We start from the raw sequence: 22258 nt of genomic DNA on the forward strand, positions 1-22258 counted from the left end.
AATGAGACTCTGTCTCTACAAAACATTTAAAAATCAGCCAGGCGTGGTGGTGTACACCCGTGGTCCCAGCTGCTCAGGAGGCTGAGGTGGGAGGATCGCTTGAGCCAGAGAAGTTGGAGCTGCAGTGAGCCGAGCCATGTCCCTGCTCCTGGCTCCCAGACCTCCTGGGACAGTCCCTACACCACCAGGTTCCCCTCCCTGCTGGCCTCACTACTGAGACACTCTCTGGCTGCCTAGAGCGCTTCCTTTAGATCAGAGTCACATGGTCCAGGAAGGCCGTCCCACATGTCTGCATCAACAGGGTTCAGTACGGGGCCTGGCATGTAGCAGGTGCTGAGGCCAAGTCTGTAGAAGGAAGGAGGCAGGGCCCCAGCCACCAGGAGCCTCCGGGTTGCAGGTTTCCTGTGAGTGAAAGCTCCTTCCATCCAGACTGGAGGCCACAGCACCGCTTCCTGCATGCCAGGTGCCGGGCTCCCTGCTCTGCTGGAATTACCTCATTTAATCCTCACAACGCTTCCACGAGGGATCCTCCCCTTTTCCTGACTCAGAGAGATCCAGGGGCTTAGCCAAGGTCATACAGTCAGGAGCCAGCCAGGGGCTTAGCTGAGGTCATACAGTCAGGAGCCAGTGGAGCAGGACAGTCCCCGAGAAGCATGCTGTGGTGAGAGGGGCCTCTCCAGCTCTGCCGAGGGAGTTGACCGTTTCCACATCCTATAACTGCTGCCAGCACTTTGGGAGGCTGAGGTGGGCAGATCACCTGAGACCACAAGTTTGAGACCAGCCTGACCAATATGTTGAAGCTGACAAGCTTCAAAATAAACATTGATTGAACTGAAAGATATGATATACATGTATACTTACACTTTTTTTTTTGAGATGGAGTTTCGCTCTTGTTGCCCAGGCTGGAGTGCAATGGCGCGATCTCAGCTCACTGCAACCTCCGCCTTCCCAGGTTCAAGCGATTCTCCTGCCTCAGCCTCCCAAGTAGCTGGGATTATAGGCACCCACCACCACGTTGGCTAAATTTTGTATTTTTAGAGATGGGGTTTCACCATGTTGACCAGGCTGGTCTCGAACTTCTGACCTCACGCCGCCCAAAGTGCTGAGATTACAGGCATGAGCCACTGCGCCCAGCCATCTGGAGGTCATTAAGGTGAAATGCCACCAGTGTAATGTCAGCAACTTAGCCACACTCAGGTGAGCCGGCCCCTTCTACACACCCTCTGTCCGCGACAGCCACGCCCTTTTACAGCAGGCATGGGGGCCTGAAGTTTCTTTGGGATCATTTGTCAGACACTGATTTCAGGAGTTTAAAAGCAGGTTGGGAAGAGAACATGAAAGGGGAAAGTGAGGCTCTCACCGTGCAGAGGCTTCCGTGGCAGACGCTGTGCTTCTGGGACCCGGGGGCTCTGGCTCCCTGTCTGTAAACAGGGCTGTGGGAGGCCCGACAGAGAGCAGGACACACAAAAGGCCGCGTCCTGGGGCTCAGCAGGCAGCTCCTCCCATCCCACAATCTGGGAGGCTCTGGGCACCCCAGGCTGACCGTGATGTTCTGATCTCCTCCAGGCCCAGCCCTACCTCACCTCCTTCCCGTTCCTTGATGCAAAACAGGAGACAGCCCTGTGTCCAGGAACCAGCAGCGCCTGGCCCGGTCCCAGGCCTTTCACGCATTGGCTGTGTGACCTCGGGCAGCTCCGGGCCTCCCTCTGGACCTCAGTCTCCCTGTGTAAAGGAGGGACTCAGCCCGGAGCAGGCTTTTCAAGCCTGGCCACACACTGGAATCACCTGAGATGTTTAAAAAAATCCTCCTACCGGCCAGGCACAGTGGCTCACACCTGCAATCCCAGCATTTTGGGAGGCCGAGGCAAGTGGATCACCTGAGGTCAGGAGTTTGCAATTAGTCTGGCCAACATGGTGAAACGCCGTCTTCTGCTAAAAATACAAAAATCAGCCGAGCGCGGTGGCGGGCGCCTGTAATCCCAGCTACTCCGGAGGCTGAGGCAGGAGAATCGCTTGAATCCAGGAGGTGGAGGTTGCAGTGAGCTGAGATCGCACCACTGCACTCCAGCCTGGGTGACAGAGTGAGACTCTGTCTCAAAAAAAATTAAAAATAAAAAATTTTAAAAATCCTGCTACCTGGGTGCCACTGCTAGTGAATCTGGCTTAATTGGTCTGGGTGCGGCTTGCACACCAGAGTTTCTTTTTTTTTTTTTTTTTTTTTTTTTTGAGACGGAGTCTCCCTCTGCCGCCCAGGCTGGAGTACAGTGGCTGGATCTCGGCTCACTGCAAGCTCCGCCTCCCGGGTTCACGCCATTCTCCTGCCTCAGCCTCCCGAGTAGCTGGGACTACAGGTGCCCGCCACCTCGCCCGGCTACTTTTTTTGTATTTTTTAGTAGAGATGGGTTTCACCGTGTTAGCCAGGATGGTCTCCATCTCCTGACCTCGTGATCCGCCTGTCTCGGCCTCCCAAAGTGCTGAGATTACAAGCTTGAGCCACTGCGCCCGCCCACACACCAGAGTTTTAAAAGCCTTCCAGGTGATCACCGTGAACACTCAATGCTGGGCCCCACCAGTCTGGACTCTAGAGGCTGTTGCTACTCAAAGTGTGGTCCCCGGACCATTAGCATGGACATCACCTGGAGCTGTCAGAAAACTCAGGCCACACCCTGGCCTCAATCAATCAGAATCAGCCCTTTCACAAGATGCTCAGGTGCTCTGTATGCAATTTAAAGTTGGACTAGGCCGGGGCGGTCGCCAGCCTGTAATCCCAGCACTTCAGGAGGCCGAGGCGGGCCGATCACAAGGTCAGGAGTTCAAAACCAGCCTGGCCAATATGGTGAAACCCCGTCTCTACTAAAAATACATAAATTAGCCGGGCATGGTGGTGGGTGCCTGTAGTCCCAGCTACTCAGGAGGTTGAGGCAGGAGAAGCACTTGAACCCGGGAGGCAGAAGTTGCAGTGAGCCGAGATCGAGCCACTGCACTCCAGCCTGGGTGACAGAGCGAGACTTCATGTCAAAAATATAAATAAATAAATAGTGGACCAGCTCTGATCAGATGCCTGAGGCAGCTTCCGCTCTCAGTGTTCCTTGGGGGGCTGCTTTCCTGCAGTCCCAGAAAGGCAGAGCCATGGAGCTGAGAGGCACTCACAGGCTTGACCCCTGCCAGTGGGGCCCTTATCTCACCTCTAAAAATAACCCCCCTCCCTCTCTCTCTTCCTTTCTTTCTTCATCCTAGAATTTATTGTAACAAACTGAGAACATCTAGGCAGTACCGAGAAACTAAGAGGATAAGAGAAACCCCAGATAAGTTTGGGGGGGTCTCACAGCAGAAGAGGCTTGCACCCCACGTCCAGCGTGGTCACAGCGAGGCTGTGGCCCAGGTGGAAAAAATGACCTTTGTGTGGGTGGGAGGAAGTTGAAGGGGCAGGGTGGGCATGGCTCAAAAGTGCAATTCTGGGGGATGTTGGAACCTTCTAGAACCTTCCCAGGGTTGGAGGACAGCCAAGTGGATGTCTCAGAGCTGCTTGGATGGAAACTTCTACTCACAACTAAAATTAACACCCTGGGTTCTCCTGGGTCTCCACCCCAACTCTAGGCCTGGAGGAAGTGGGAGAAGGCAGGGATCCCGGGACGCTGTGAGGCCTCTCGCACCCCAGTCCCGGGGCCGGAATTCCGGCTCCCAGAGTTGGCCCAGGTTCACATGCTGCCTTTGTGCTGACCGCAAAATGGGCCCTCCTAGACAGAAAAACCATGAAAACTGCAAAAGGCTCTCCTTCCTGGGATGTTTGCGGCCGGGTGCCCAGCCTGGTGTGCTGAGCGTAGCTGGATTTCAGAGGTCCCGGGCACCGCCCGAGCAGGACACAGTCTGCGAGGCCGTCCTGGACAGGCCTGCCCACTGTGCCCGGCTGGGGTCCTTTCCCGGAGGTGGCAGCCCAGCCGGTCAGCTGGAACCGGGGCCCAGCCAGGGCTTCTGCTCCTGCATTATTGATCTGCTGCCTGGTCGTGGGTATGAATAATTCATCAGAGCGAGGAAGCACAGAAGGTTGCGAGCTGAGGTGCAGCCTGGCTCCTCCCCGCCTCGCCCCTCAGGGTTGACTCCTCTGCTTAATGTGCTTCTGTGGGGGAGACCGTACTGAATCTCAAGCTTCTCCTCCCGCCCACAGAGCAGGCCCAGGAAAGGCCTCCCAGAGTCAGGCAGCCTGAGTTCAAATGCTGAATCCTTAAGCATCTTTTTTTTTTTCCCCCCCCGGGGACGGAGTCTCACTCTATCGCCAGGCTGGAGTGCAGTGGCACGATCTCGGGTCACTGCAAGCTCTGCCTCCTGGGTTCACGCAATTCCCCTGCCTCAGCCTCCCCAGTAGTTGGGACTACAGGCGCCCACCAGCATGCCCAGCTAATTTTTTTCTTTTTTTTTTTTGTATTTTTAGTAGAGACGGGGTTTCACCATATTGGCCAGGCTGGTCTTGAACTCCTGACCTCAGGTGATCCACCCTCTTCAGCCTCCCTAAGTGCTGGGATGACAGCTGTGAGCCAGGGTGCCCCACCCTCCAACTTCTTTGAGCCTCCACCTCCTCATTGGTCAAATGGAAACAGTGTATCAGGTGGGTCGTGTTTACAGTGAGAAGAAGCTGGCCTGGTCCTGAACAGGAGTTCCCTAAACAGGAGTAGATGCTGTTGCTGATATTGTTTATAATAAACAGCTTCTTTCACTGTTGCCAAGGTCTTGGGAAGGGGAGATTGCTGGGTACCTGACCCTCCTGCTTAGGGTGGAAGTGGCCAGAGCTTCAGGGAAGAGGGTGTGAACCAGGGGGGGTGATGCCCCATCTGGGGTGTCTCTGGGTGGAGCTGCCAGGGAGGGGCAGGGGTGGAGGTAGGAAGATATCAAAACAATGATCCAGAATTGCCGGGTGCGGTGGCTCACACCTGTCCTCCCAGCACTTTGGGAGGCCAAGGTGGGCAGATCACAAGGTCCGGAGATGGAGAACATCCTGGCCAACGTGGCGAAACGCCGTCTCTACTAAAAATACAAAATTAGCCAGGCGTGGTGGCACATGGCTATAATCCCAGCTACTCGGGAGGCTGAGGCGGGAGAATCGCTTGAACCTGGGAGGCGGAGGTTGTAATGAGCAGAGATTGCACCATTGTACTCCAGCCTGGGCAACAGAGCGAGGCTCCGTCTCAAAAAAAAAAAAAGAAAAAAGAAAAATGTGACTGGTTGTGACCAATTCGTTGTAAACACCACTGCACTGGACCAGCAGGTTCCCTTTCCAGGAGTTCCTGTCCAGTGATTCTGCTTTCTATTCTTTGACCACGACTGTACCTCATACAACCTCCGCTAGCTGCCGAGGAGGCTGGGAAATTCCCTCCTTTCAGCTGAGCACACGGATGCCCCAAGGAAAAACCACAGTTCTGTTAGGAAGAGAATGGATACCGTGGGGCAGTCAGCGTTTCAACTAGATGTGGACTATGGAGGTATCAGCTAATCAAGAATAAGGTACTGAGTTACAGTTGGTTTACTGAATGAAGGGTTGTTGAATGCTTACTATGTAGCAGACACTGCTGTGTTTTGGGAACTTTTAGTGCCTGGAGAGAATAAACAAATGGATACATCATTACAATGTGTGATACTGACTAGGAAGTTTCTGTGAAAGTATGTGATGGAGGGAATCAGGGAAGCTCTGCCTGAGGGCGTGGGCCAGGTGTGGAAGGGGTGAAGGTGACCAGTCGGAGCCAGGCCGATGGCAGGCGTCGGTCAGGGCCAGGAGGGCAAGTGCTGGGCTCATCACATGCAAGGTCAGGAAAGCATCGACTTGTGACCATTCGGTGATTAATCCCTTCCAGCAGGTAGATTAATGACAGTGGTGGCATTGATTGATGACTCATTCCCTATGATAAACACCATTAAAAGAAGAAGGGGGCCGGGCGCAGTGGCTCATGCCTGCAATCCCAGCACTTTGGGAGCCCGAGGCGGGCGGATCACGAGGTCAGAAGATCGAGACCATCCTGGCTAACACGGTGAAACCCCGTCTCTACTAAAAATACAAAAAATTAGCCAGGCGTGGTGGCGGGCGCCTGTAGTCCCAGCTACTCAGGAGGCTGAGGCAGGAGAATGGCGTGAACCCAGGAGGCGGAGGTTGCAGTGAGCCGAGATCGCGCCACTGCACTCCAGCCTGGGCGATGGAGTGAGACTCCGTCTCAAAAAAGAAAAGAAGAAGAAGAGGAAGAAGAAGGAGGCCGGGAGTGGTGGCTCAGGCCTGTAATCCCAGTCTTTGGGAGGCTGAGGAGGGAGGATCGCTTGGGCCTGGGAGGAGGAGGTTACAGTGAGCCATGATTGCACCACTGAACTCCAGCCTGGGCGACAGAGCAAGACCCTGTCCTAAAAAAGAAAAGAAGAAAAAGAAAGGGAGAAAAATCAAATCATTCGTATCTTAGAAACAAGCGTGGACTCCAATTCAGTCCAGTCCTCCAAGCTGTTACTGAAAACTCCCACGAGGGAGCGGGCATGAGGGGCGGGCACGGCAGGCAGGAAAAGGAGCTCCTGCAGCCTCCAGGAAGGTGTGGGTGGCAGCCGTCAGCTGGACGCACAGTGGCAGCCTCAACAGGGGACGAGGAGGCAGAGTGACACATCTCAGCCCTGGAGATGGCAAAAGGGGTTCTCTAGAGAAGGGCTCTGTCATCAGACAGATCAGGAACACGGTGAATTACATCGAGCTGAATGGCACGTGACAGTAAGATTTCTCAGAGACCTTCATACACCCACGTGCACCATGTACCTCCAAGAAAGGGTGGATTATGCATTATTTCCTAAATTCGGTGGGTTGCCAAGCCCCTTCTTTGAGAAACATTTTCTTCCAAAGCTACCTTTTAGATTTGCAAACCCAAGCATTTCCCTGTTATTAAAAACTCTGTGTACAAAAAAATTATCTGTAAACATCTTTTTAAGACGGCTATATGGCCGGGCGCGGTGGCTCAAGCCTGTAATCCCAGCACTTTGGGAGGCCGAGACGGGCGGATCACGAGGTCAGGAGTTCGAGACCATCCTGGCTAACACGGTGAAACCCCGTCTCTACTAAAAAATACAAAAAACTAGCCGGGCGAGGTGGTGGGCGCCTGTAGTCCCGGCTACTCGGGAGGCTGAGGCAGGAGAATGGCGTAAAAACCCGGGAGGCGGAGCTTGCAGTGAGCTGAGATCCGGCCACTGCACTCCACCCTGGGCGACATAGCGAGACTCCGTCTCAAAAAAAAAAAAAAAAAAAAAGACGGCTATATAATGCACATAAATGATAGCTTCTTTATTTACTTATCATTTCTCCTATTGCCAGGCATTAAGGTATCTAGTTTCTCTCCCATTTTTTTCCTGCCTGTAATTTTTGATGATGTTAGTGTTTTGAGATGGAGTTTCGCCCTTGCCCAGGCTGGAGTGCAATGACAAGATCTCGGCTCACCGTAGCCTCCACCTCCCGGGTTCAAGCGATTCTCCTACCTCAGCCTCCCAAGTAGCTGGGTCTACAGGCATGCACCACCACGCCCGGCTAATTTTTGTATTTTCAGTAGAGATGGGTTTTTGCCATGTTGTCCAGGCTGGTCTTGAACTCCTGACCTCAGGTGATCTGCCCACCTCAGCCTCCCAAAGTCCTGGGATTACTGGCGTGAGCCACTGCGCCCGCTCCCTACTTATAATTTAAACACAGGGCTTAGGCACTAGGGGAGTGAATTCCAAAGGTGCTTCAAAAGCAGCCCTTGCTGTGGAGGCCCCACTGGGTCCACCGTCTCTTGAGCCAGGGTGAAGAAGACAGGCTGGGCCTTGCCTCCTCGCTGGGTCAGCTGACTGGGTCGCCATGGCAACCACCCAGGCCTGGAAGAGGGAGGGTGCCCCTGGGATGGGGCTAGACGTGGAAGCCCCAGGGCCAGCTGGCTGGGAGCCTGGGACACTGGGACTGACGGGATGGCTGGGGGACCCCCTGGGAATGGGGGCTAAACTGCCTTTGGAGAGTGCCAGGTGAACACGGGTCTCAGCCAGAAGCCTCAGACAGAGCCCCTTCCCTTCCTGGTTAGCCATTTGGAGGATGGGTGGCTGTAGCGAGATGTCCTGTGAAGAGGCACCACGGATGCTGGAAAATCTGGGTAATGGGATTGAACATGATCTAATAATAAGCCAGTGTGAATTGCTCTCACCCGTAAAACCAGACCCCCACAGTCTTCCCAGAACTCATCCATCTGTTGGGGACTTTGGGAAGTCCCAGCCTCCAATCTGCTCTCTGTCCCATTGGGAATTCTCCCCTCCCTGGTGGGAAGGCTCTCACCTCCCCAGTGGGGACGCTCCCACCCCCTCAGTGGGAATGTTCTCCCCTCCCCAGTGAGAACGCTCCCGCCCCCTCAGTGGGAATGTTCTCCCCTCCCCAGTGAGAATGCTCCCTGGTGCAACGGGCAGATTGGAGGCTGGGTCACCAGAAGCGAAGCAGATGAGCCCTCGTTCCTGCCTTCGTATGTGCTGGTGTTTTCAAAGTTTCCCCACTTGTTTTTTCACTGGACAGATGCTTTTCTTCCACAAATTTCTCAATTTGGTTTGAATTTTATGTTCCTCAAGCAAGTGGCGAGAGGGTGCCCTTGTGCACAGTTGACTATCAGGAGAAGGTGTTTCTGGGTGAGAGGAGACCCTGGTCTTCTTGGGACACTCCCAGGAATGTATGAGCAAGACTATGGTGCAAGGACCAGTCCCAGAGGCCCCTGTCTGATGCTGCAATGCTTGTCCTGACTCTGTAGGGCAACCATTGTCCACAAGAACTTCCTGTGCTCCCCGGCCCATGTCAGATTCACTTTTTTTGTTTGTTTCTTCCTCCAAGATGGAGTCTCGCTCTGTCACCCACGCTGGGGTGCAGGGGCGCAATCTCGGCTCACTGCAACCTTTGCCTCCCGGGTTCAAGCGATTCTCCTGCCTCAGCCTCCTGAGTAGCTGGGACTGCAGGCGTGTGCACCACCACGCCTGGCTAATTTTTGTATTTTTAGTAGAGATAGGGTCTCAAACTAAAGGGCTGGTCTCAAACTCCTGACCTCATGATCTGCCCACCTCAGCCTCCCAAAGTGCTGGGATTACAGGCGTGAGCCACCACGCCTGGCTGAGATTCACTCTTTAAACGTATTTAAAACAAAACATTATGCTTGCCCTGACTATAGGGCAACCATCTTCCGCAGGAATTTTCTGTGCTCCCCAGTCCATGTGAGATTCACTCTTTAAACTTATTTAAAACAAAACAGAAAAGCCATCTAAGTTCTCTGCACCAAACTGATACCAGCCATCGCTCCTGGCTGGGGTAGTCGCTGTGGGACTGGAGGTGTGAAAGGCAGTCTCCAGGTTTTATCCCACGTACCTTGTATCTTTGGAACCTTACACCAAGCATTTATAGATGTATTACCTTTATCATTTATAATTTAATTTAAAAAATAGGAATGTCTGAAGGAGGACAGATGATTCCCTGTAATCCATTAGCTGAAGCAATCAATGTGAAGAGTTGAACATTTTTCTTCCGGGCTTTTAAAAACGAATTTGTGAGATACAGCAACAGCCTTTTTATAATAGAAGGCTGTACTAAGTGGCCTTTGCATGGAAGCCAGACTTTGAGGGGCTTTTAAATAGGAGACCCCTTCTGTCTCCCACAAACCTGCCTCCTTAAGATGCATCAGCCTCACCTGACTGAAACGACACCTAAAACGCAGTGCAGCCTGAGCTGCTGGAGGGGCTGGAAGCCCGTGGAAGCTCCCTCTCCCCGGCCGGGCGCGGTGGCTCACGCCTGGAATCCCAGCACTTTGGGAGACTGAGGCGGGCGGATCACGAGGTCAACAAATCAAGACCATCCTGGCCAACATGGTGAAACCCCGTCTCTACTAAAAATATAAAAATTAGCCGGGCGGGCCGGGCGCGGTGGCTCAAGCCTGTAATCCCAGCACTTTGGGAGGCCGAGACGGGCGGATCACGAGGTCAGGAGATCGAGACCATCCTGGCTAACACGGTGAAACCCCGTCTCTACTAAAAAATACAAAAAACTAGCCGGGCGAGGTGGCGGGCGCCTGTAGTCCCAGCGACTCCAGAGGCTGAGGCAGGAGAATGGCGTGAACCTGGGAGGCAGAGCTTGCAGTGAGCTGAGATCCGGCCACTGCACTCCAGCCTGGACGGCAGAGCGAGACTCCGTCTCAAAAAAAAAAAAAAAAAAAAAAGAAAATTAGCCGGGCGCGGTGGCGGGTGCCTGTAGTCCCAGCTATTTGGGAGGCTGAGGCAGGGGGATGGCTTGAATCCGGGAAGCGGAGGTTGCAGTGAGCCGAGATCACGCCACTGCACTCTGGCCTGGTGACAGAGCGAGACTCCATCTCAAAAAAAAAAAAAAAAAAAGGCTTTTCCCCTCCCTCCTTTGGATTTGGTTCTTGCTCTTGGCCCTCGCCCTGGAGCTGGATGCTTTCGCCCGGCTCTTGCTTCCAGCATCTCCTTTGCAATCAGCCTGCCCTCCCCGTGGCCCACTTGGAGGCAGGGCTGCGGGCCCCAGCCTGGCCAGTGGGGAAAATGGATGCCTCTACCTCCTCTTTCCCTACTGAGGTCAGAGCCCCTTTGCGACCTCCTTTGCCATTCGGGGGCCTGTGGCTGCACAAGCTATCCAGTGAAGAGGCACCACAGATGCTGGAAAATCCAGGTAATGGGATTGAACCCGGCTCTAAGAACTGCCCAGTGTGATTTGCTCTCACCCCTAAAACCAGACCCCACAGTCTTCCCAGAACTCATCCACCTGTTGGGGGCTTTGGGAAGTCCCAGGGCCCCGAGGTCTCAGGGCACAGAGGGCCCAGGCTTGGCTCCCTCTGGTCGTTAGCCGGTAACACACATTCCAGGGTTTACAGACGTTCCCCGGAGAGGGGAACACGAGGCTCCAGGCAGGCCCGGCTGCCCTCCCAGGGGAACCCAGCTGGAGGAACTCATGTTTTCATCATGGCCCTTGGGAGCAGCTTAAACAGGCAGGAGGTAAACACACCCCAGGCGACCAAGATACGGCTCCCTGCACAGGGGGTTTAATTATAAGAGCAACATGATAGACAGCACAGAAAGAAGGGGAAGGGACGGGAAAACCTCTCAGGGCCCACGGCCTCCACATTCCCACCGCCTGGCCGTGAACCTTCTCCCTCCTGGGTGACCTCCCTCAGGGGTCTGGAGTGGGTTCTTCCTTCTTAATTTCATTCCAATTGCAAAATTAATACAACATCATTGCAGCAAACTTGGAAAATGCAAAAAGCCTTAAGAGGAAAATTTCTCCAAATCCCATAGTCCAGCCACTCTCTTTCACATTAAGTGGCTTTTTTTTTTTTTTTTTTTTTTTTGAGACGGAATCTGGCTTTGTCATCCAGGCTGGAGTGCAGTGGCATGATCTTGGGTCACTGCAACCTCCACCTCCCGGGTTCAAGTGATTCTCCTGCCTTAGCCCCCTAAGTAACTGGAATTACAAGCACTCACCACTGGGCCCGGCTAATTTTTATACTTTTAGTAGAGATGGGGTTTCACCATGTTGGCCAGGCTGGTCTCGAACTCCTGGCCTCAAGTGATCCACCCGCCTCAGCCTCCCAAAGTGCTGGGATTACAGGCGTGAGCTGCCCACCCAGCCCCTGGGGTTGGTTTGTGTAGAAGTGAGAACTTGCTCAGAAGCTCACAGCTGGTCAGAGTGGAATTAGAATGGGAACCACATATTTAATAATAAAAGCTTCATCTTTTAGAAAAAGATCAAATCAGAAATATGGGTTACATTTGTAAAAGGCTTTCAATTAAAAAGAGGCTGTGAAGCACATCTCCGGAGGCCTAAAAGTCCTTTTCATTTGGATATTGTTTTATCAAAAGCCCTAGTTTGTGCTGATAGGAAAATGAATTTCACAAGATTGAATCCAACAAAAAGCTTTGGCTAGCTGATTAATTAGGTGAGTCACGGGTCTCCTGGGAGTTTAAAGTCAGGGGTTTAAAGACCCTATGAAAATACATAGGAAGCTGGGCACAGTGGCTCACACCTGTAATCCCAACACTTTGGGAGGCCGAGGCGGGTGGATCACCTGAGGTCAGGAGTTTGAGACGAGCCTGGCCAACGTGGTGAAACCTGTCTCTACTAAAAATACAAAATTAGCCGGATGTGGTGGTGGGTGCCTGTAATTCCAGCTACTCGGGAGGCTGAGGCAGGAAAATTGCTTGAACCCGGGAGGCAGAGGTTGCAATGAGCTGAGATCGCCCCATTGCACTCCAGCCTGGACAAAAACAGTGAAACTCCATTAAAAAAAAAAAAGAAGAAAGAAAGAAAGAAAAAAGAAAACACATAGAAGTTAGTAATAGTTCACCAGTCTGTCTATCACTTCAGATAAACTGGGCCAGGCACAGTGGCTCACACCTGTAATCCCAGAACTTTGGGAGGCCAAGGCAGGAGGATCACTTGAGCCTCGGAGTTTGAGACCAGCCTGGGGAACCCAGGGAAATCCCTTCTCTACAAAAAATGCAGCAAAAAATATTAACCAAGCATAGTGGTGCACACCTGTAGTCCCAGCTACTTAGGAAGCTGAGGCGGGAGATTCCTTTGAGTCCAGGAGGTGGAGGCTACAGAGAGCCGTGATTGTGCCATTGCACTCCAGCCTGGGTGACAGAGCAAGACCCTGTCTCAAAAAATATGTATAAAAACATTAAAAGAATAAAAAATAAGGCCGGGCGCGGTGGCTCACGCCTGTAATCCCAGCACTTTGGGAGGCCGAGGTGCGCGGATCACAAGGTCAGGAGATTGAGACCATCCTGGCTAACACGGTGAAACCCCATCTCTACTAAAAATATAAAAACTTAGCCAGGCATGGTGGCGGGTGCCTGTAGTCCCAGCTACTCAGGAGGCTGAGGCAGGAGAATGGCGTGAACCGGGGAGGCAGAGCTTGCAGTGAGCCGAGATCGCACCACTGTACTCCAGCCTGGGTGACAGCGAGACCCTGTCTCAAAAAATATGTAAAAATATTAAAAGAATAATAAAGGGGCCGGGCGCGGTGGCTCAAGCCTGTAATCCCAGCACTTTGGGAGGCCGAGGCGGGCGGATCACAAGGTCAGGAGATCGAGACCACAGTGAAACCCCATCTCTACTAAAAATACAAAAAATTAGCCGGGCGCGGTGGCGGGCGCCTGTAGTCCCAGCTACTCAGGAGGCTGAGGCAGGAGAATGGCGGGAACCCGGGAGGCGGAGCTTGCAGTGAGCCGAGATGGCGCCACTGCACTCCAGCCTGGGCGACAGCGTGAGACTCCGTCTCAAAAAAAAAAAAAAAAAAAAAAAAAAAAAGAATAATAAAGGACAGACAGGCTGGGCACAGACTAATTAAATCCACAGTAAGTACTGTATTTTTATTTTCACCAAAAATCTTATCCCCAGTGCTAATTTTCTGGGGGAAAACCACAAGCTACACTGTTCTACTCTCAGAAGCTCCGTTTTGCTCTCACATTCAGCTCTCTCTCTCTCTCTTTTTTTTTTTTTTTTTTTTTGAGATAGATTCTCGCTCTGTTGCCCAGGCTGCAGTGCAGTGGCCCGATCTCTGCTCACGGCAACCTCCATCTCCAAGGTTCAAGCGATTCTCCTGCCTCAGCCTCCCGAGTAGCTGGGACTACAGGCATGAGCCACCACACTCGGCTAATTTTTTGTATTTTTAGTAGAGATGGGGGTTTCGCCATGTTGGTCAGGCTGGTCTCAAACTCCCAACCTCAGCTGATTGACCCGCCTCGGCCTCCCAAAGTGCTGGGATTACAGGTGTGAGCCGCCGCACCCGGCCCACCTTTTGGCTATTGTAAATAATGCTGCTGTGAACATGGGCACACAGATATCTTTTTGAGATCCTGCTTTCAATTCTTTTGGGCATATACCCAGAAGCGGAATTGCTGGATCATATGGTAATTCTATTTTTAACTTTTTGAGGACTTGCCTTACTGTTTCCCATAGTGATTGCAGTATTCTGCATTCCAGCCAACGGTGCACAAGGGTTCAAATGCCTCAGCATCCTCACCAACACTATTTATTTATTTATCATTCATTTATTTTTTGAGATGGAGTCTCACTCTGTCGCCCAGGCTAAAATGCAGTGGTACAATCTCAGCTCACTTCAACCTCCCCCTCCCCAGAGTCAAGTGATTCTCCTGCCTCAGCCTCCTGAGTAGCTGGGGTTACAGGCGTCCGCCATCACACCTGGCTGATTTTTGTACTTTTAGTAGAGATGGGGTTTCACCATGTTAGCCAGGCTGGCCTCGAACTCCTGACCTCAGGTGATACGCACGCCTCGGCCTCCCAAAGAGTTGGGATTACAGGCGTGAGCCACGGCGCCCGGTCAACACTTTTTTTTTTTTTTTTTTTTTTCTTTGAGACACAATCTTGCTCTGTTTCTTGGGCTGGAGGGCAGTGACGTGATCATGGCTCCCCGTGGCCTCGACCTCCTGGGCTCAAGCGATCCTCCCACCTCAGCCCTCTGAGTCTCTGGGACCACAGTTACATGCCACCACACCTGACTAATTTTTTATTATTTGTAGAGACGGGGTCTCCTTCTGTTTCCCAGGCTCAAGTTCCTGGGCTCAAATCATCTGCCTACCTTGGCCTCCCAAAGTGCTAGGATTACAGGCGTTAGCCACTGTGCCCAGCCTCTGTTTTGTTTTTTGATGGCAGCCATTCTGACGGGTATGAGGTATAAACCTACAGTTTTATATCCTGCTCACTGTCCCCAATAACAGGGAGGATAAAAATGCAATGGACATATGGACATTGATCAGACAGGCATCAGCATCTGCCAATAACAGACACTGAAATATTGACAGGACCAAAATAAATGGAGGGAAATATCAAGACATGAACTCGAAGATTCAATATTCTAAACACGTTCATTCTCCTCCAATTGATCTATATATTTAGTGTAATGCCAATCAAAATCCAGCAAGTTTTTCTTGGAAGCGGACAAAGTGATTCTACAATTTATATAAAAAAGCAAAGGACCAGCCAGGCTCAGGGGCTCACGCTGTAATCTCAGCACTTTGGGAGGCAGAAGTGGGCAGATCACCTGAGGCCAGGAGTTCCAGACCAGCCTGGCCAAGATGATGAATCCTCCCCATCTCTACTAAAAATACAAAAATTAGCCGGGCGTGGTGGTGCACGCCCCTAAGCCCAGCTACTCGGGAGGCTGAGGCAGGAGAATTGCTTGAACCCGGGAGGCGGAGGTTGCAGTGGGCCGAGATCACACCACTGCACTCCAGCCTGGGCGAAAGAGCGAGACTCCATCTTGGAAAAGATAAAAAAAAATGCAAAGGAGCAAGAATAGCCAAGATAACCTTGGGGAAAAAGAACAAATCCGCAGGACCTATTACCAGGTATCAGGACTTACTGTAAAATTACAGTAATTAAGATAGAGTGGTATTTTCTCAAGGATAGAAAAATAGACCAATGGAAAAGAATGAAACATCCAGAAGATTCTGCTACCTAGACAACAGCTTCATTCATGACAAAGTGGGTGCCTCAGTACAGTAAGAAAGGATGAGGTCGGACACCGTGGCTCACGCCTGTAATCCCAGCAATTTGGGAGGCTGAGGCAGGTGGATTGCCTGAGGTCAGGAGTTCAAGACCAGACTGGCCAACATGGTGAAACCCTGTCTCTACTAAAAGTACAAAAATTGGCCAGGCATGGTAGCACACGTCTGTAGTCCCAGCCACTAGGGAGGCTGAGGCTGGAGAATCGCTTGAACCCGGGAGGCGGAGCTTTCAGTGAGCCGAGATCATGCCACTGCACTCCAGCGTGGGTGACAGAGCAAGACTCTGTTTCAAAAAAAAAAAAAAAGGATGACCTTGTCGTAGGGTGCTGGATCAATTTTTTTTTTTTTTTTTTTTTTTTGAGACGGAGTCTCGCTCTGTCGCCCAGGCTGGAGTGCAGTGGCTGGATCTTGGCTCACTGCAAGCTCCGCCTCCCGGGTTTAGGCCATTCTCCTGCCTCAGCCTCCTGTGTAGCTGGGACTACAGGCGCCCGCTACCTCGCCCGGCTAGTTTTTTGTATTTTTTAGTAGAGACGGGGTTTCACTGTGTTAGCCAGGATGGTCTTGATCTCCTGACCTCGTGATCCGCCCGTCTCGGCCTCCCAAAGTGCTGGGATTACAGGCTTGAGCCACCGCGCCCAGCCGGTGCTGGATCAATTGTATATCCATATGGAAAAATGAATCTTGACCCCTGCCTCAAATTATACATGATAATTAGTTGCAGAATATTTATAGTTCTAAATTGAAAAGCAAAATAATACAGCTTCTAGAAAAAAAAACACCGGGGGCCGGGCGCGGTGGCTCATGCCTGTAATCCCAGCACTTTGGGAAGCCGAGACGGGTGGATCACGAGGTCAGGAGATCGAGACCATCCTGGCGAACACGGTGAAACCCCGTCTCTACTAAAAAATACAAAAAACTAGCTGGGCGAGGTGGCGGGCGCCTGTAGTCCCAGCTACTTGGGAGGCTGAGGCAGGAGAATGGCGTGAACCTGGGAGGCGGAGCTTGCAGTGAGCTGAGATCCGGCCACTGTACTCCAGCCTGGGCCACAGAGCCAGACTCCGCCTCAAAAAAAAAAAACAACACCCGGGACTATCTTCATGGCAGTGGGGGCAGGCAAAGATTCCTTAACAGGATACAAAACACTGCCCACAAAGGAAAAACATGGATAAATTGGGTTACATTAAAATTCATAACTTATATTTATCAAAACCACCATTAAGAAAGTAGAATGACAAAGGCCGAGTGTGGTGGCTCACGCCTGTAATCCCAGCACTTTGGGAGGCCGAGGCGGGCGGATCACAAGGTCAGGAGATCGAGACCACGGTGAAACCCCGCCTCTACTAAAAATACAAAAAACTAGCCGGGCGTGGTGGCGGGCGCCTGTAGTCTCAGCTACTCGGGAAGCTGAGGCAGGAGAATGGCAGGAACCCAGGAGGCGGAGCTTGCAGTGAGCCGAGATCGCGCCACTGCACTCCAGCCAGGGGGAAAGAGCGAGACTCCATCTCCAAAAAAAAAAAAAAAGAAAGTAGAATGACAAAGGCCGAGTGTGGTGGCTCACGCCTGTAATCCCAGCACTTTGGGAGGCCAAGGCGAGCAGATCACCTGAGGTCCGGAATTCGAGACCAGCCTGGCCAACACGGTGAAACCCCATCTTTACTAAAACACAAAAACTTAGCTGGGCATGGTGGCGGGTGCCTGTAATCCCAGCTGCTCGGGAGGCTGAGGCAAGAGAATTGCTTGAACCCAGGGGACGGAGGTTGCAGGGAGCTGAGATTGCACAGCCTGGGCAACAGAGCAAGACTCCATCTCAAAAAAGAGAGAGAGGCCGGGCACGGTGGCTCAAGCCTGTAATCCCAGCACTTTGGGAGGCCGAGGCGGGTGGATCACGAGGTCAGGAGATCGAGACTATCCTGGCTAACATGGTGAAACCCCGTCTCTACTAAAAATACAAAAAACTAGCCGGGCGTGGTGGCGGGCGCCTGTAGTCTCAGCTACTTGGGAGGCTGAGGCGGGAGAATGGCGTGAACCCGGGAGGCGGAGCTTGCAGTGAGCCGAGATCACGCCACTGCACTCCAGCCTGGGAGACACAGCGAGACTCCGTCTCAAAAAAAAAAAAAAAAAAAGAGAGAGAGAGAGAATAACCGAGTAAAACATGGGTGTTTGTAGAGTGTGCCACTACGAAATAGTGGTTCTCCACATTTGGCCTGCATCAGAACCACTGGGAAGCTGGTTAAAACGATGGCTGGGTTCTACCTGTCTGTCCACACAGAACATAGCTTGCATGTCCCCCACTTAGCTGCCTTTATCAAAGTTAAAGATGTTAAAGACCTCTGGAATGTTCTCTCCTCTCCCACATCAGTGAGGGGGAACAAAAGAGGCCCAGTTTCTGGCTATTAGGACAAACCCAAGGATCTCTCTTATGTCAGGTCAGCTGACTTTGCTGATATGAGCATTTTCTCACATAACCCTGACATTAGAGCATAATTATGGTAGCCATCCTTATCGCCACTTTACGGAGGAGGAATTGACCACCAGCTGGGTTAACTGCAAAGTCACGCTGCTGGGCTAAAGCAGAAATGACATTCAAGCCCACATCTCTGATCTGGGTCTGATGCTCCCTCCTCCATAGCCAGCTGCCTCCCACAGTGTCAGGCATGCTCTTCCCTCCTCTCTACCCATGCAGGAACTACCAAGCTCCAGGTCCAAGACCAGCCTGACCAACGCGGCAAAACCCCATCTCTACCAAAAATACCAAAAAATTTGCCAGGCGTGGTGGCAGATGCCTGTAATCCCAGTATAATTATGGTAGCCGTCTGAGGCCCCCTTTCTCCAGAAAGCAAATACGGTCACTCAAAGCTAGATGTTTTTGCTTGATGTGAATATTCTATTGTTTAGCTACGTGATGTGCTTCTGGATGTTAAAAGCTCAGTTCTGAACTGTCTCCTTAGGCAGCAGCTGTTTCTGTGGCTAATTGGCTGTCTGGGGAGGCAGATGCAGCAGCAGCAATAAAATACTGATCTTTCAGCCAAGACACTTAGAAAGAGCCGGGATACCCTGTTCCTCCATGAATCAGCTTTTTTTTTTTTTTTTTTGAGACGGAGTCTCGCTCTGTCGCCCAGGCTGGAGTGCAGTGGCGCGATCTCGGCTCACTGTAACCTCCATCTCCCGGATTCAAGTGATTCTCCCACGTCAGCCTCCCGAGTAGCTGGGACTACAGGTGCTCGCCACCGCACCCATCTAATTTTTTTTTTTGCATTTTTAGTAGAGACAGGGTTTCACCGTGTTAGCCAGGATGGTCTCGATCTCCTGACCTTTGATCCACCCGCCTCAGCCTCCGAAGGTGCTGGGATTACAGGCGTGAGCCACCGCGCCCAGCCAATTTTTTTTATTTTTAGTAAAAACAGGGTTTCACCATGTTGGTCAGGCTCCAATTCCTGACTTCAGTTAATCCACTCGCCTCGGCCTGCCGAAGTGCGGGGATCACAGGCGTGAGCCACTGCACCCGGCCGCATCAGCATTTTTGAAACACCTGCTTATGACTTTGGCAGAACCCGATGGGAGGTATAGATTCTTCTATAGTGCTGGTGGTCTGAAGCTATTCAGCACCAAGGCCAGTGACCCAAACCCCAAGGAGGCTAAGAAGCCAGACGCGGTGGCTCACGCCTGTAATCCCCGCACTTTGGGAGGCCGAGGCGGGTGGATCACCTGAGGTTGGGAGTTCGACACCAGCTTGACCAACATGACGAAACCCGTCTCTACTAAAAATACAAAAAAATTAGCTGGGCGTGGTGGCGGGCGCCTGTAGTCTCAGCTACTCGGGAGGCTGAGGCAGGAGAATCACTTGAACCCAGGAGGCAGAAGTTGCAGTGGGCCGAGATCGCATCACTGCACTCCAGCCTGGGCGACAGAGTGAGACTCCGTCTCAAAAAAAAAACAAAAAAAAAGCCATAAAGCAGAAATTCTCAACCCCGGCTGCAGATTGGAAGAGCTTAAACACACACACACACACACACACACACACACACACGGAACATGTGTCTGGGTTCCACCTTAGTCTAATTGGATCAAAACTGGATCAACAGCACTCTGGAAGTAGATTCCGGCATTGCTGCTGCTGTTTTTAAAGCCCCGCTTTTGCAGGTGATGCTAATATGTTAAAAGGATTGCGCATGCCTGCAGTAATGGACTGACAAACAGGAGGTGGAGTGTTCCAAAGAACAGGTAGCACCGTGGGAACCATGAGACTTTGAGTCTAAAAGGAACCTTGCAAAGGTCGTCATCCGCCTCCTCCGCCCTGCTTCCGGGGTCATCTGCCGCCTCCGCTCTGCTTCCGGGGTCATCTGCCGCCTCCATGCTGCTTACCTGAAAACTATTCTTGGCACGCTCTGAAGGGGTGACTGTACCCTCCACTCCGGGGTCGTCTCGCTTGGCTTCTCTTCTTTTTGTATCCACAAGTTCAAGAAATAGCCCAGACATTCTGCTCAGCAAATTGGAGCACTCGACGGGGCTCAGTTCATAAAACACACACACACACACTCACACTCAGAAGCCACAAGTCTGCAGATATCACAGCAGTCTGGCAGTTGGAGACTGTATCCTGCTTTCAAGATTTTTTAAAAGAAAAATCAAGTGTTGCTTGGTTATTTTAATGCGATAAAAATTGGAAACCACTTTACAGTTAAAAATAGGATGTTGGCTATCTTTGAAAAGTTAATTAATCAGGGGTTGGGCGTCTGCATAATAAAATTCAATGCAGCCATTACAAAGTATGCTTCATATGAAAGTTTAATGACACGAGAAGCTATGCATGCTGTTACATGAAAAATGGATGTACCATATGATCCCAATTAAAAAAAAATGCTTGTTTTTAGACATGTAAAACAAAAATATGCAGTGTTAACAGCTATTATAGCATATTAGGGAAACATAATTTTTATTTTCCTTGTATTTTTTTATTTTTCTATTTGATCCTTTTTTTTTTTTTTTTTTTTTTTTGAGACAGAGCCTCACTCTTGTCACCCAGGCTGGAGTGCAATGGCACGATCTTGGCTCACTGCAACCTTTGCATCCCGCATTCGAGCGATTCTTCTGCCTCAGCCTCCCAAGTAGCTGGGATCACAGGTGCCTGCCACCATGCCTGGCTAATTTTTGTATTTTTAGTAGAGACAGGGTTTCACCATGTTGGCCAGGTTGGTCTCGAACTCCTGACCTCAAATGATCCACCCACCTCGGCCTCCCAAAGTGCTGGGATTACAGGCGTGTGCCACCGCACCCGGCCTCGATCCATATTTTCTATAATAAACACACATTGATTTTGTCAGAAAAAAATGTAATAAAAAATGCTTAGATGCTGAACCAGTGAATTGATCCATAAAAATTTGCCATTTTCAACAGAAGATTGGTGGGAGCTGGGCTACAATAAAATTTCATACCATAATCAAAGACATTCAAATAATAACAGTATAGATTCTTCCCTGGAATAAACAACTTTTTTTTTTTTTTGAGACAGAGTCTCGCTCTGTTGCCCAGGCTGGAGTGCAGTGGCGTGATCTCTCCACTCACTGCAAGTTCCGCCTCCCGGGTTTATGCCATTCTCCTGCCTCAGCCTCCCCAGTAGCTGGGACTACAGGCGCCCGCCACCACGCCCGGCTAAGTTTTTGTATTTTTTAGTAAAGTCGGGGTTTCACCCTGTTAGCCAGGATGGGTGGACCTCGTGATCCACCCGCCTTGGCCTCTCAAAGTGCTGAGATAAAGGCGTGAGCCACCGCGCCCAGCCATAAACAATTTCTTTAAGGCAAATGTCCACATTTCCTTGGAGTTAAATATTAATCTGATAGAACTCAGCCTAGGAGATGAAATTTAGTTTATGTGAAATTTTTATGAACTAATAAATGGGCTGGATCAAACAGCAGGACCAGAATAGAGTCACAAAGAAGTCTTACAAGATTAAGCATTTACTGTGAATTCTCCATTGCTTTCTTAAAAGGGTATGAACTTGGATGAGGCACTTACCTACCTCACGTCTATGGCACGGCACCTACACGCCTGCACCGTGTCCCGGGTGGGAAGCGGCGCTGGAAGCAGAAAGTGGCTGTGAGAAGGGAAATTAGCAAGACCCTCATCCAAGGCGAACTGGGAGAGCCACTCTTGGGTTCTCTTTGCATAGGTCACCTTCAGCAGGAAGTTTAAAAGCCGGAACCATATTCAGTTAAATATAAATATCAAGTCGTGCTTGATGGGGCTTCAGAGGAGCCAAGGCCCAGATGCCATAGTTGCCAACTGTGCACCACCATAAATGATTGAATATAACCCAAGGTACAGGGCTCACACTCCATTAATGGTTCAGTGCTCCCGTCTCCTACCAAAGTGGAGCTTCTGAAGTGTTCATGGCGAAACAGAACAGTCTCCATCTGTCCATTAAGAAACATGCTTTCAGTACTGATGTTTTCAAAGCAACCTATTTCTCTGATGAAAAATATAATTCAAATGATTTAAAAATGCAATCTGGGCTGGGCATGGTGGCTCATGCTTGAAATCCCAGCACTTTGGGAGGCCGAGGCAGGAGGATCACTTGAGGTCAGGAGTTCGAGACCAGCCTGGCCAACATGGCGAAACCCCGTCTCTACTAAAAATACAAAAATTAGCCTGGTTTGGCCAGGTGTGGTGGCTCACGCCTGTAATCCCAGCACTTTGGGAGGCCGAGGCGGGTGGATCATGA

General features: G+C 51.2%; 1 long non-coding RNA gene across 1 annotated transcript in view; it reads right to left on the reverse strand.

The window, feature by feature from the left end:
* LOC105471593 (uncharacterized) overlaps nucleotides 1-1458 on the reverse strand; it is a 39857-nt gene extending 38399 nt beyond the window's left edge. The window contains exon 1 of the long non-coding RNA XR_011615308.1: nucleotides 1361-1458. This is a non-coding gene — a long non-coding RNA (uncharacterized lncRNA). The remainder of the gene's footprint in view (nucleotides 1-1360) is intronic.
* Between the last annotated feature and the right edge of the window lie 20800 nt (nucleotides 1459-22258).

Source organism: Macaca nemestrina, chromosome 17 (assembly GCF_043159975.1).
Source record: "Macaca nemestrina isolate mMacNem1 chromosome 17, mMacNem.hap1, whole genome shotgun sequence".
In the NCBI taxonomy this organism is placed as follows: domain Eukaryota; kingdom Metazoa; phylum Chordata; class Mammalia; order Primates; family Cercopithecidae; genus Macaca; species Macaca nemestrina.